Below are 13,044 nucleotides of genomic sequence, written 5' to 3' on the forward strand. Positions count from 1 at the left end.
TGTAAAACGCAATGGTCAGAAAACACTTAAAAATGACTCATTTCTAAAACGCAATGGACACATAAAATTGTCTGTCACTGTGAACTGTCTGAATTGTCTACGAATTACTGTCTTCGAAATGAGCCAATTTCTGAAAAATTAATTTTTCTGATGCGTTTTTAGTACAGCAATTTAATCGAAATTTTTTTTTTCCGAGCTAACCCCAGCCAGGGGCTCTGCCCTTTGGACCCCGCCAGGGGCTGCCGCCCCTGGGACCCCCCGCTACCGGGGGCTGCCGCCCCCGGACCCCCGCAAAGATCGTAAAACACAATGACTAAATCAAAAACCCAGATCGTGAAAATGAAATTAAAGATTTTCTTACATAGATCGAAGCTGATTACTTCATAAATTGACGAAATTTGAATGATAGAAACACTTATCAACGCTCGAATCAAACGAATCGAGTGATTATCTCCAAAATCACCGGAAAAACGAGATTTTTTATGAAATTAAACTGGGTTTTCTTAAAAAAAGCTGAAGAACACGTTGATCGGGTTCTGAATCATTGATTGGTGATGAAAATCGTACTATAATGTAGTGATTATTGAGATACAAAGTGAAGAAATAGTTGAAGATGGTGGGTTTTGAAAATGGTGGGTTTTTGAATTTACTGGGTTCTGAAAAAGGAAGAAGAAGAAGTTGGATTGACTAAAATACCCTTTCTCTTTATTTTAAAATTTGCCACATGTCATAATCCTATGGCTTCCTATCATTCCTAGCGAAAATTAACTTCCTATTTGATCTTTTCCCTACTCACATATACGCGTTTTGCTTTTACATTAGAACGATTCCATAAAAAATTCCTACTGATTGAAAGAAGGAGATTAGGAGAGACCTAACGATTTAGTTCAACTCTGATTTTCATCAAAAATCTAATTGATTGAGCGTTCTTGGTATGTATTCATCTTTCTCATTAATATAACTCTTTTTTTTATTGAGTAGTTATAAGAATAATAGAATTTGCGGATCAAATATATTTACCAGATGTTTGTGGTGGATTTACAAAGAAACAATTATTTTATAATATTTGTCGTTGTTTTGCGGCTTATGGATTCTACGAAAAAAGTATTAACTTTTCAATTGTTCTTGAACATTTAAATCAAACGTTAATTCTTGCTGTACATCATCTGTTTGCGAATTTTGGTGAACAAATTTATTAGAAAAGTGAATATTGGTGGTGAATATTTAGTATAAAAAATGTGAGTAATGGATTTTTAAAGGGTGGAATTTGAAAAGTTTTAAAATGTTTTTTATGGAAATGGGGGTATATTTAGTAAAAAGAGGGTGCATTTAGCCAACCCCTTAGTTTTAGTTTATATACGATAAATAGAAAAGTAATTCTTGACTAGAGCCTTTTTATGACACTTGATTTATTAGAGAGTTATGTCGTTATGTCTCTAATTAAGTTAAACCCTTCCCTATGTAGAACAATATAATGCTATGTGCCTCATTTAAATACATAAAAAAATACAAATATATACAACATTTAGAGAAAGAAAATACAAGAAGAATATATAAGTATTGACATGAAGAATTTTTGAACAAATGGTGAAGACTACTTCGGTTGTTCTATTCTGGGGGACATCAATTAATTTAATTTTATTTTCCACTGATGAATCACACTAAGTTACTCAGTGTAACCTTGGGCATGTGAGCCATCTCCGGTAGTAAAGATTACTTCGGTTGTTCTATTCTGGGGGACAAATGGTTTGTCTAAGTAGAGACACAACATCTGTTTTAAAAGGCCTGTTTTGAACGCGAATGCTTAGCCACAATTGTCAACACTTGTTTGTTTTTTCTTAACAAATGATTGTACGAGAAGACGTAATTCACGCTCTTGTTAAACACTACACAAAGGATCGTATAATAAGACGCGATTCAAGCAAATTTTGTGAGATTGTTGATACAGTCTTAAAAACTTACTTATATGGATTTTGGTTCACGAAATGCTTTAAAAATAAAAACAAAAAAACATCTAGAGATTATGATCTTATAAATACATTTTTTATTGGGAAATTACTTGTGTAGTACAATTTGTCGTGTGTGGAATTATAGAGATTGTGGTATAATCTTAAATCCTATACCGTGAAACAAACAAAACGAATGGTTTTGGTTCAACCATTTGGTTTAAAACGATGTTGTAACCGTTAATTATTGTAACATGTGCGTTAGATCGATTTATTTTATATAAACCATAAGCCTTATAATGAATCTTGTAATCACACACACATATATATATGTATGTATGTATATTAAACGAGTTTGTTAGAACCGAATTATTTTATAAAAATCGATAAGCTTTATAGTAATCGTTGATTTTTAACGAGCATACTAGAAACGGTTCATAAAATATGTTAGTTTAAAAACATTTATAATTGTTCATTTTCTAACATACGTGTTAGAAGTGGTTTATTTCTATGAACCATATATGTGTTTATAACAATTCGTATTAGCGTTTTATGGGAAAATTAAAATTTCTAAAATATGAGATTCTGTTCCAGTGGTTTTGGTTGTGTGGTTTATCACCACCATTACTTTATGATATTATAGTCATGTTTTGTATATATAAGATGGTTATATTGTGAACAAAGTTGTGCATAGTTTAATAATTCAAACGGTTTGCTCTCTCTACATATTTGGGTATTCAAAATTTATTGAAACTTTTTGAAACCACTTGGATTTGATGACTAACTCTCTGAATTTGATTTTAGACTCAAGGATCGTTTAGTTTGGTTAAGTTTTAGACAAGTTACGACTCTCCAAAGTCAGACTAGGGTTTCATATCATAATCTGATCTTCCAGAAAGGCATTTAAACTTCTGTTTTTATGGATTATAGTATTTATAGATTGTTTACACAAGTTCTCACAAGTTTTAGGGTTTATTATCATGTTTAATTAATGCAACACATTCAAATATTTGAATATTAGGGTTTATAGATTGTTTATGAATCTAAATCTACAAAGAAGAATGAATAACAAGTAAAAGAGATCGTACCGCAAACGATTGTTCTAGGGATGATGATGATGAATCTCGATACGTAATATTTCTACTTGATGATGGATTTAAGGTGTTTGAATCATAAAGAGTATAAGTTAGATCTGGAATAATAATAATGAAGGAATTGAATAAAGTTTGAAAGAATTAATTAGCGTTCTTGATTGAAGGATCTTGGTTCTTGAACTAGGTTCTTGATTTAGAGAGAATGATGATGGTAAGAGTTTTAGGGTTGAGGTTTTGAAGATACAGGAGGATGGTAGGGATAAGGATTAGGTGTTAAACTTGTACTCTAAGACTTAGTTTGTATTAGAGATTGAAACTAGTTGAAGGATATTTAGGAAGTTCTAAAAACAACAATATATAAGCGTAGGTATTTTAGTTAAAATTGATAAGAAATAATAGGAAATTGCATTCTAATTTGGAAGAAGTTCTCATTTCATCATTCAATACAACAATATATACTTATGTGTAACTGACAGAACGGTTATGGTGGGAGTTATGTATATAAGTATATTTGATTTTAGAACACTCCCCCTCAGATATACATTACTATTCATTATACACAAATTAACAACATGCGTCAGGATGATATTAAATCGGTACTTCAGGACCCATGAGATAAACTGATACTGCTAGACCAGTTATGCTGCCTCGTTAAAAACCTTACTAAGAAAACCCAATGGGACAAAACTAGTCAAGGAAAAGAGTACAACGTGTATAATGTTCCCCCTCAATTTAACTAACGTCTTTCAATCTGCGAAACTCGATCCTTTGCGATTTACTCAAAACTGCTTCTAGGTAGTGATTTTGTGAAAAAGATCAGCTAGGTTTTCACTTGACATGATCTGACGAATATCAATTTCTCCTTCCTTTTGTAGGTCATACGTTGAGAAGAACTTTGGTGAGATGTGCTTTGTTCTGTCGCCTTTGATGTAGCCTTCTTTTACTTGAGCTATGCAAGCAGCGTTGTCTTCATAGATAATCGTCGGGTCCTTCTTGATTTGTTCCAATCCACATGCTTCTTTTATATGATTGATCATTGATCTCAACCACACGCATTCTCAACCAATATCATATAATGCTATCAGTTTGGCATGATTTGATGATGTTGCTGTAAGTGTTTGCTTAGTCGATTTCCAAGAAATTGTTGTGCCACCGTATGTAAATACATAACCTGTCTGAGATTTTGCTTTGTGAGGATCTGATAGATATCCAGCGTCGGCATACCCAACAAGTTGAGACTTTTGATCTTTTTGATAGAAAAGACCTAAGTCTTGTGTCCCACAAATATACCGGAATATATGTTTTACACCATTCCAGTGTCTACGTGTTGGGTTCGAACTATATCTTTCTGATAGAAAAGACCTAACTTTTGGATGTGTGCTGATGCAACGTCAAAAGGTAATCACTTATGCCTCTAGACAGCTTAAGAAGCATGAAAATTATACCACCCATGATCTAGAGTTAGGAGCAATAATTTTTGCCCTTAAGATTTGGAGACACTATCTTTACGGTAGTAAGTTCGTTGTCTTCACAGATCATAAGAGTTTAAGATATGTTTTTGGACAAAAGGAATTAAACATGAGGCAGAGACGTTGGATGTAAATTCTTAATGATTATGATTATGATATCCAGTATCATGCAGGAAAAGCTAACGTAGTAGCAGATGCTTTAAGTCGAAAGTATCATGAAAAGCCAAAAAGAGTGCGTGCTCTCAGATTAAACCTGCATGTAGATTTAAATGAGCAAATTAAAAAGATACAGAAACAACAATCAAGGATGATGCAGAAGGTTTGAAAGGAATGATTAAGGAATTAGAAAAAGGAGCAGATGGAATTTGGAGATTCCATAAGAAAAGAATCTGGATACCTATCTAAGGAAACCTACAAAACCAAATTTTAGAAGTGTCGCAACCCCCGTCCCCTAACAAACCCGGGAACGGGCGGCCGCGAACTCAGTGTTGGTGGTATCGGTGTTTATTAATTTGGCAGCGGAAATTTCATCAGGACCGTAGTTAGGAAATATGTTATCAGAGTTAAACACCACATTTTATATAAATAAACATATTGGGATAAAACCCAAGTTTTCATTACAAACTGATTTATAGGGATAAATCCCATTTTATTGAAATAAAATGTCTTCTTTATTTAGGTAACTTTTATAGCCACTTTTCCAAGCCTTCAGTGCTGTCCAGTTGGCTTCTAATTGGCTTTCACATTGTGTTGCTTGAAACGCGTTTAAAAACATTTTGTCAGTGGGAAATACTGGTGAGTGAATCCCAGTTCAATCAAGAAAAGTTTCATTAATTTAAACAGTATTGAGAGCAATTACAATGTTTACATCTACCCAATTACTCATTCAGTACTGTCAATCCTGACTGGTGGGTCATATTACACATTGGCTAACTCTTTGTCCAATGGTAACGTGTTCCACATTTTGTATACAAAACCCTAACATACGGCAGTAATTGTAGAATTACAAAGACTCAATCACTGCTAATTGCATTGTAAAACATTTAAGGTTTTGTAACAACTGTTTACAAAAAGGAGATTACTCACAAAAAGGTTTACAAAAAGAAGGATTACTCACATTGCTGTCTTAGGTTTTTTGTAAGGGTTTCCTGAGAATTATTTATATATTACACAAATGCACACATGTTAGTATAATAACCCCTTTTAACATTAGTAATATCCTCCCCGAGACGGCATTCCAATGACTACGTCAGGCAGAACCACGACAGCCGTTACGGAACCCTAGATCAATCAGGCAGAGTATCTAATACATATCCTGGGGTTATGATACTTACAACAGAGCAGAACTTCGTTATTTAGGGGGGTATTATACCCGAGTATAGTGTACACTACGTAGAAATTGAGAGAAAGAAAAGATCGTGAGCAAGTTTCGACTGAAGGCCCGAACTCCAAATTTATAGGGCTGTTCTGACATACCATTACGCCCCGCGATGGGATCAGGGGTAGGGCGTCGCGCCCCGCGACGTAGGGGTCGTAGGCCCTAGCTTCGATGTGTCACCGGTCTAGCTTCGCCACGTGGCCACACGTGGCGGCTTCTGGAGAGTGCCTCGTAGCCAGGCCTTGGCGGCCCACGACAGAATTGACCAAGGGGCGTCGCGCCCCGCGACAGCCCAAAAATTTTTGTTTTTATTTAATTGTCAATGTTTTAACGCATTTTGGGCGCGGTTTTCGCATACGGGTTATATTCTAAGACATATTGGGTCATTTTAATATATTTTAGAGGTGTCTAAAATATTTTGAGGGTTGTTATATCCTCCCCACCTTGTTTTAGAGCTTGTCCTCAAGATCTACTGGAACAAGTGTGGATATTTTCTTTGCATTTCTGATTCAAGCTCCCAAGTGTATTCTGGTCCTCTTTTGGAGTCCCACTTCAGTTTGACCAGAACTAATCTCTTATGTTTGAGGTTCTCAATTTTCCTGTCTTCAATTTGTAGAGGTCTTTCTACAAATTTAAGTTGTTCATTTACCTCTATATCCTTAAGAGGCACTACAAGTGATTCATTAGCTAAGTATTTCTTGAGATTAGATACATGAAATACATTATGTATTCCTACCATTTCTTTTGGCAGTTGTAGCTGATAGGCTACAGGTCCTATTCTTCTAATAATTTCAAAAGGTCCAACATACCTGGGACTTAGCTTCCATCTTTTGATGAACCTGACTACTCCTTTCCAAGGAGAGACTTTCAATAATACTTTATCTCCTACCTGAAATTCCAACGGCTTGCGTCTGTTATCTGCATAGCTCTTTTGTCGAGCACGTGCTGCTTTCAGTCGTTCCTTGACTTGAATGATCTTGTCGGTAGTTTCTTGCACTATCATAGGTCCAGATAATTGCTTTTCTCCAATTTCTGCCCAACAGACTGGGGTTCGGCACTTTCGTCTATAAAGTGCTTCGAATGGTGCAACATTGATACTTGTGTGATAACTGTTATTATAAGAAAAATTTATTAATGGTAAATGATCGTCCCAATTACCTCCGAAATCAATTACACAAGCTCTAAGCTTGTCTTCCATTGTCTGAATCGTCCTTTCGCTTTGTCCATCCATTTGAGGATGATAAGCTTTGCTTAGATTTAACTTGGTTCCCATTGCTTTTTGGAAACTTGTCCAAAAAGAGAGGTAAAACGACTATCTCTGTCAGAAACAATTAATAAAGGGATTCCATGTAATGAAACTATTTCATTTACATATAACTTGGCTAATTGTTCCATACTGAAGGTTTCCTTCATTGGTAGGAAATGTGCTGACTTAGTTAGCCTATCTACAATTACCCAGATTGTATCATTACCTTTCCTTGTCTTGGGTAATTTGGTAATAAGATCCATTGTTATCAATTCCCATTTCCATACGGGCATTTCTAACTGCTGTAGCAATCCTGAGGGTTTCTGGTGTTCAACTTTGACTTGTGAACAGGTTAAACATTTAGAAACATAAGCTGCTATATCTTTCTTCATTCCTATCCACCAAAAAATCTTTTTTAAATCCTGATACATCTTATCACTTCCAGGATGCAACGTATATTCAGACTTATGGGCTTCTTCTAATATACGGGATTAGGGGTAGGGCGTCGCGCCCCGCGACAGGATCAGGGATAGGGCGTCGCGCCCCGCGACGTAGGGGTCGTAGGCCCTAGCTTCGATGTGTCACCAGTCTAGCTTCTCCACGTGGCCACACGTGGCAGCTTCTGGAGAGTACCTTGTAGCCAGGCCTTGGCGGCCCGCGACGGAGTTGACCAAGGGGCGTCGCACCCCGCGACAGCCCAAAAATTTTTGTTTTTATTTAAATTTTTCAGTGTTTTAACGCATTTTGGGCGTGGTTTTCGCATATGGGTTATATTCTAAGACATATTGGGTCATTTTAATATATTTTAGAGGTGTCGAAAATATTTTGAGGGTTGTTATAAGAAGAAGCCCATAAGTCTAAGTATACAATGCATCCTGGAAGTGACAAGATGTATCAAGACTTAAGAAAGAATTTTTGGTGGATAGGACTAAAGAAGGATATAGCAAATTACGTTGCTAAATGTCTAACCTTTTCACAGGTTAAAGCGGAACATCAGAAACCTTCAGGGTTACTACAGCAATTAGAAATGCCAATTTGGAAATGATAATTGATAACAATGGACTTTGTTACCAAATTACCCAAGACACGAAAAGTAATGATACAATCTGGGTGATTGTAGATAGATTAACCAAATCTGCTCATTTTTTACTAATGAAAGAAACTTTCAGTATGGAACAGTTAGCCAAGCTGTATGTAAATTAAATAGTTTCATTACATGGTATACCTTTATCTATTGGATCTGATAGAGACTGTCATTTCACTTCTCATTTTTTGACAAGTTTCCAAAAAGCAATGGGAACTAGATTAAATCTAAGTACAACTTATCATCCTCAAACGGACGGACAAAGTGAAAGGACAATCCAAACAATGGAAGATATGCTTAGAGCCTGTGTAATTGATTTTGGAGGAAATTGGGATGATCAGTTACCTTTAGTAAAGTTTTCCTACAACAATAGCTATCATACCAGCATCAATGCTGCACCATTTGAAGCACTCTATGGACGAAAATGCTGAACACCAGTATGTTGGGCAGAAATTGTAGAAAAGCAATTTTCAGGTCCTGAGATTGTACAAGAAACAACTGACAAAATTATTCAAGTCAAGGAAAGACTGAAAGCAGCACGAGATCATCAAAAGAGTGATGCAGATAATAGACAAAAACAATTGGAATTTCAAGTTGGAGACAAGGTATTGTTAAAAGTTTCTCCATGGAAAGGAGTTGTCAGATTCGGTAAAAGAGGAAAGCTAAGTCCAATATACGTTGGACCTTTTGAAATTATCAAAAGAATAGGACCAGTAGCTTATTAGTTACAGTTACCAGAAGAAATGGCAGGAATACATGATGTATTTCATGTATGTAACCTCAAGAAGTGCTTAGCAGACGAATCGTTAGTAATACCTCTTCAAGATATAGAGGTAAATGAAAAACTTAAGTTTGCAGAAAAGCCAATTCAGATTGAAGATAGAAAGATCAAGAATCTCAAACACAAGAGATTAGTTCTAGTTAAAGTAAAATGAGATTCAATGAGAGGACCAGAGTACACATGGGAACTGGAGTCAGAAATGCGAAGGAAGTATCCATAGAGGACGAGATTTAAAACAAGGTGGGGATGATGTAACAACACTCAAAAACACATTACAAGGAACCCTAATTGAGACCCAAAACATGTACGACGTGACCCGAAACAAAAATCAGGATTTAGGGCTTAGGGCTTAGGAGGGTCATGGGGGTACCCCTAAACCATCCGCGACACGCGAAAGGCACTAGGACGTGTTAAAACGGGATATCTCGACACCACAGGACTAGAAACACAACAAGGCTAGTCTAGGCCAAATAGGCCGCTCCCGCGACACGCGGAATGATCCTAGGATCCTGTCGCGACACGCGGGGCTGAACCATTTTGGCTATATAAAGCCTGGCCTGGGATGGGATCTTCTGCACCATTTCGATCGAATTTTGAAATTTCTGTTCTTCTGTATCTTCGTTTCTTTCAAAGTAGTGCACCCCTAATTCGCGAAACTCTGCCCCATTGTAAGTATTTTAACCTCCGATCACTAATTCATTACCCTACCCGATTTATCTAGGACCCACCAACGCATGTCAAGGCTCTGCCTGACTAAGTTCGTTGGAGTTCCATCTCGTGTTGTATGGCTAATGTGATTTGGGTTAGTTTACTAACACGCGTGCATTGTATGTTTTTAATAGAAACTCAAGAAAATAATCAGGAATTGTCACGAGAAAGCTCGTAGAAATACTAAGTTTACAATATGAGTCATTCTCTTTTTCTCACAGTTTGTGAGCCATTATTTCAAATGCTTTATAAAACCCTAAATGTTTCAATTACAGTGATTAAGTCTTTGTATTCTACAATTGCTGCCAGCATTATGTGGTTTGTATACATGACTTGATAATCTTCACAATTGGACATGGGTAGCCAAAGTGTGATATGACCATAGTCACAGATCCGTCGAGTGACAAGTACTGAACAAGTAATTGGGTAGATATAAACATTGTAATTGCTCTTAATACTGTAAAGTTATAAAAGCCCATTTTTATAAACTAGAATGTACTCGCCAGTATTTCTTGCTTATAAAATATTTTTAAAACGTGTTACAGCTAACTTGATGTGAAAGCTATTAGAAGCCAGCTATGGAGCACTGAAGGCTTAAATAAAGTGGCTATAAAATTACCTAAATAAAAAGTTTATGTTTTCACCAACAAGGGTTTATCCCTACAAAGATATTATGAATGAAATATGGGTTTTATCCCATTTTTCTAATATAAAAGTTTGGTGTTTTGAAACTCTGAAATTTATTTCCTAACAACGATCCTGGTGTTTTAAATTCCGCTGCCAAATTAATAAACACCAATACAACCGGCTTGTGTCCGCGGCTCCCGCTCCCGGGGTAGGGGTCGGGGGTTGCGACATTAAAGTACACAATTAAATCCAATCAAGGACTTCAACTTAGCACTTTAAACATCCTACAAGAATCAATCTATGAAGATAGATAGATACTATAAGGATTTAGTTTCTTCACATTGAATCATAACATCCTAACTCCTAATGGTGATTTGGGATAACGCGACGAAAGGTAATACAATAAGCACAATTATATATAGGAAGTACCAGCGACGTATCCACCATGTTCTTATTGTATTACTCTAGTTTCGTTATCTAAATCACCAACAATCTCTACACATAAACAATAACCATCGTCGTGTAAAGTACTTCTTAAAAATCTCACTATGAAGATAGAAAGATCTAAGACTGTACTTCAAATATCCTACAAGAATCTAACTATGAAGATAGATAAATCCTATAAGGATTTGGATAATTGTCGTGTTTGCATAATTAAAATAATACACATAAAAGCACTTAGTAAACAAATATATGCCATACATTTGAAAATAAGTCGGTTACACATATGAATCACTCCAAAACATTTGAAAAACGTAAAAGAGGGGGAGCTGTATACTCACTTGGGATTGCGTATAAGTCTTGTATAAAAGATCAAACAAAGCTTGAAGGATCAAGGAATCAAGTGGCACCTAGTATTGGATAACTATGTTAATAAGTCGGGACTCTAATCGGGGAATCGGATAGAATGAGGTCTTGTAAACCTAATGAGTGTTGGGACTCATATGAAATGGTTTAACAAAGTCTACATTCTAATTTGGAATGAAACCTAAGTGCTTTTGACCCGTTATGACCCGTTAAGGTAGTTTACGCTACTTTAACGTGTCATTTGCGTAAATACGCGTTCGGATGGTTAAATATGAACTATGTTAAGTCTTAAATGCCCAAACATGTTTGAAAATGTTACAATATCAATTTACATGTCAAAAAGTTGGTCACATATGCTTAAAACGGATTTATGCGCAAAAAGGGCATTTTGGTCATTTTCAAAGGGCATATGAACGACATATCATATAACTAACAAAACAAAGTGACCATAAGGTATAACCTCAGTAGGTTATTCCCTATACAACTATGGTCACAAATATGTGTTTGGTCGGATCCTAAGATTGACCAAACGAGTCGGATTCGAAAGTCAAAGCGGTGGTCAAGACCGCTCGACTTACGACCCTAAATAAGCACTAAACTAGAAGTGACGAGTTAAATATGTCAAAACATTTTAACTAACTTGTAAAATTGATTTGGTATCAAAACTTAGAGTTTTGATACCTAAAAAATGGTTTGGTCGTAAAATGCACATAATTGTGCATGTTGATCGAAACTTTAACTCGTCACTTCGACTAGTAAACGTGGTAATCAGTAGGTATAATCGCAAGGGATTATAACCATCGTGATTACGATCACGTTGCAAAGTTCAATTGAAATTTGATTTGATCAATTCATGGTCAAAACCGAAAGTCAAACAGTAAGTCAAAGTGTTGACTTTTAGCTTAAAATAGCTAAAAGAATTAAAATAGACTAGGATGAGAACTTACATGTGTTTGGAAACACTTAAGATGTCAGGTGGGAGGCCTCCAAAAGATGGAAGCAAGCTCCAAGAATGTGGGAGAGGTTTAGAAAAAGAATAAGCAATGAATGAAGAACTGAGGCATGCTATGTATGGTATCCTTGGATGTTTAGGATCATGCCAAGAGTTATGAGTGTTCTTCAAGGCTTTACAAGATCATTACAAGTGTCAAGATCAGATTAATAGCCTTGGAAAATACTTATCTTGGCCACCAAGTTCATCAAAACAATCAAAACCATCAAAACAAACAACCAACCATTAGCTGGTAGGAACCTTCTGCCCAGGTTGACCTGTCATGCCCCGCGACCGGGAATGGGCTTCCCTGTCGCGCCCCGCCAGCCATCACAAACCAGTTTCAGCATTTGGCAACTTTAGTCCCTGCACGTGTTTAGTTGGGTTTTTGACGCGTTTAACCCCTGTTAGCCCAAATTTTGGGCTTTATAAAGACGTTAAAGTATATGTAGCTTGATTTTAGTCTGAAAGTGTCGTGGATGTCGGTTTGTTCGGTTGTACGGTCGCATTTTTCGTTAAATTGCGTAAAACGCTTTAACGAGCACGAAAATGATTCGAATTTCACAACGATTGATATTTTGCATTCTGATCAATAAAATACAAGATCTTATTAAGTACAAAAATATTCCGATTCGTATATGAGGTCTGTATTTAGAAATAGAAGAATCGGTAGGTTTTCGTAGTTTGTCGGAAATAGCCCTTAAACTTGAATAACTGTGTTTTCGTCATCCCTAACCCTTCGAAACTTATTTCTAAGTTATGTAAAGGGTATTTAGGGTATGTGTAGCTTATGTCCTCATCCTGGGGTGTACGTTGCGTTAAATGGAATACGTTTAAGCATCGGTTATCGAATTGCTTTCAAAGAAAAAGTTTTTGAAAGCCAGAAATTTTGCACAAGGGTTACAAGCCATAA

Source organism: Helianthus annuus, chromosome 10 (assembly GCF_002127325.2).
Source record: "Helianthus annuus cultivar XRQ/B chromosome 10, HanXRQr2.0-SUNRISE, whole genome shotgun sequence".
In the NCBI taxonomy this organism is placed as follows: Eukaryota; Viridiplantae; Streptophyta; class Magnoliopsida; order Asterales; family Asteraceae; genus Helianthus; species Helianthus annuus.